Genomic DNA, 2188 nt, shown 5'->3' with positions numbered 1-2188 from the left:
CAAAGAGTTGTTTTCTGCAACTTATTGCACTTAACTCTTTTTAACGTCAAGCAATTCTCTGCTACATGCGTCGAACTAAAACTTTGACCTTTTGCCACGTTTTGATTTAAGTAGCCTATTATTAAAATGATTCAGATATCGCACGCCCTTGCGATATGCATATCGCGATATTTACATTTGCGATATTTCGATATTTTCGCTATATCGTGCAGCCCTACCAATGAGTTACCTCTAATCATAACCAAGTCATTTTCCATTAACATTATTCGAACAAGCTGAAATTTGAGGTACACCAACCAAATATCGTGGCAGTATCAGTTTTCAGATTTTACGTTAAAAAAAACAACAACTGTGGTTGCTTGCTTTTCATGTGGGTCAGATATCAGCTGCTTTCGGTCTAGTGGGTGGTGTTTGGCCAGACGCTAGCTACATAATGAAATCGACTTGTCAATAGTCTGGCTCTTCAAGATAATACAAGAGTGGGCTTTATCTCACTTATTTGCTGCATAACAGTTTGTCTAAAAGAGGTTTCCAAGAACTTGTTTTGAAAAACAGACAATATTTTAGTGTCCAAAGGTATGAAAGTCATGCGATCCATAACTTCCTCTTTTAGAGCAACAGCAGTGTTAGGAGTTCACATTCAGACCACTTAAAAGTCAACTTTGAATCCATTTAATATTTATCATTGGACGTTGTGTTCTGCTATTGTAATTACCTTTGGTTTTTGAAACAGCTTGAGCATATTTGTCTCTATGAAAATATATTTTTAAAAATTTTGCTATTGTATGCTTATTTTAATCTGTAAGTGTCTCGTAGTCCGTTAACTCCACACATTTAACCACAAACTCTCTTTCAGTAGTCCATTTGTGCGCCAGACGTTAATAATGAACCCGTAAAAACATTTGGCTTAAGATCGAGATTTGACCAATCTTATTATTATTTTTTATTATTATTAAAGGCAGATTTTACATTTTTTGGAGTTAAAATTTGTTTGGATGGATATAGGGTGGCCTATTATTTTATTTTCAAATTTAACTAATACAAATATTTGATTACATTTGTTGCTACTTGTACCTATAATCACACATCCGAGTGCAAGAAGACGCCACAGAACTCCACTTTTGCATTTCGAATTTTTATTTTTTTTGGAAATCATTCAGTTAAATGAAAGTTCCACTAAAATAGTCATTACTCATGTATGCATAAAAACATAGCATGATAATTGTTCTAAAAGAGGTTTCTTTAGAAAAATCTCTCGCTTTTGTACCGGAGAGGTCAGAGGCATTTTAAAGCGCAGTTAGTGCAAATGGTAAACAAACGCGACAGCGCTGCCAACACGAGTGTGTGTGTGTGTGTGTGTGTGTGTGGAAGCAGCTTGACACGAGGAAACAGCGATCAAAGGGCAAAGCTAGCATTACACACTCACTGTTTAACTCTCTGACTGAGGACAGTGAAGCAGAAATCGCAATCGTGTTGTGTTTGTAATGCAGTCATGTGCCTGCGCTGTGTGAAAGGCCTGTCGGTTTTGTCTGTTTCTGCCTCAGCGCCGCGGTCTTCTCCTCTCCAGCTGATTGTACACACTGCAGCAGCCCGTCACACGAGAGCAGATACGCTCGATGCTCATATGTTGCTGTGACAGTAGCAGTTAAAGGTGTGTTTCATGACAAAACGCTTCCAGCGGCGGCATGCACTGCGCAGCAGCACGACACACACATGCTCGGACAAAGAGTCCTGCTACAAACAAACAAACAAACACACGCACGCACGAGAGCAGCATTTACCTGTGCACGACGTTATTCCCAATGTGGCTGATCTTCCTCTGCTCTGCTTCTCCCGGCAGCCATTATAAGCGCGGGTCCGCCGCACGCGCTCCTCGCCTCTCTTTCTCTCAGCAGCTGTGAGCGCGTGCCCGTGCGCGTCCGCGTCGGAGACTCCTCTTGCGCGCGCCCTGTGCCTGTCTAATAAGAGTGGGCAGCGAAGCGAAAGTGAGCAACAGCACACACTTCAGCAGTTCTGCCGAACAACATCTGCCATGGTAACCGCAGCCTCAGCAAGAGACTACTAGTCACATTTTTTTAATTAAGCTACATCATTTATATGAATTCGTATTAGCCATCAATGTTATGCAAAAAAAAAAAAAAATGACAATGACTGAAAAATTCAGAATGTTTCTTACACTGTAGATCTC

At 40.6% G+C, this 2188-nt stretch overlaps 1 pseudogene; it reads right to left on the bottom strand.

The window, feature by feature from the left end:
- Positions 1 to 1919, bottom strand: part of LOC107708697 (serine/threonine-protein kinase pdik1l pseudogene) — a 13126-nt pseudogene extending 11207 nt beyond the window's left edge.
- Between the last annotated feature and the right edge of the window lie 269 nt (positions 1920 to 2188).

This window comes from Sinocyclocheilus rhinocerous, unplaced genomic scaffold (assembly GCF_001515625.1).
Source record: "Sinocyclocheilus rhinocerous isolate Xijiao unplaced genomic scaffold, SAMN03320098_v1.1 scaffold54, whole genome shotgun sequence".
Lineage (NCBI taxonomy): Eukaryota > Metazoa > Chordata > Actinopteri > Cypriniformes > Cyprinidae > Sinocyclocheilus > Sinocyclocheilus rhinocerous.
The sequence above is the reverse complement of the archived record's forward strand: the minus strand, read 5'-3'. Positions and strand labels throughout refer to the sequence as shown.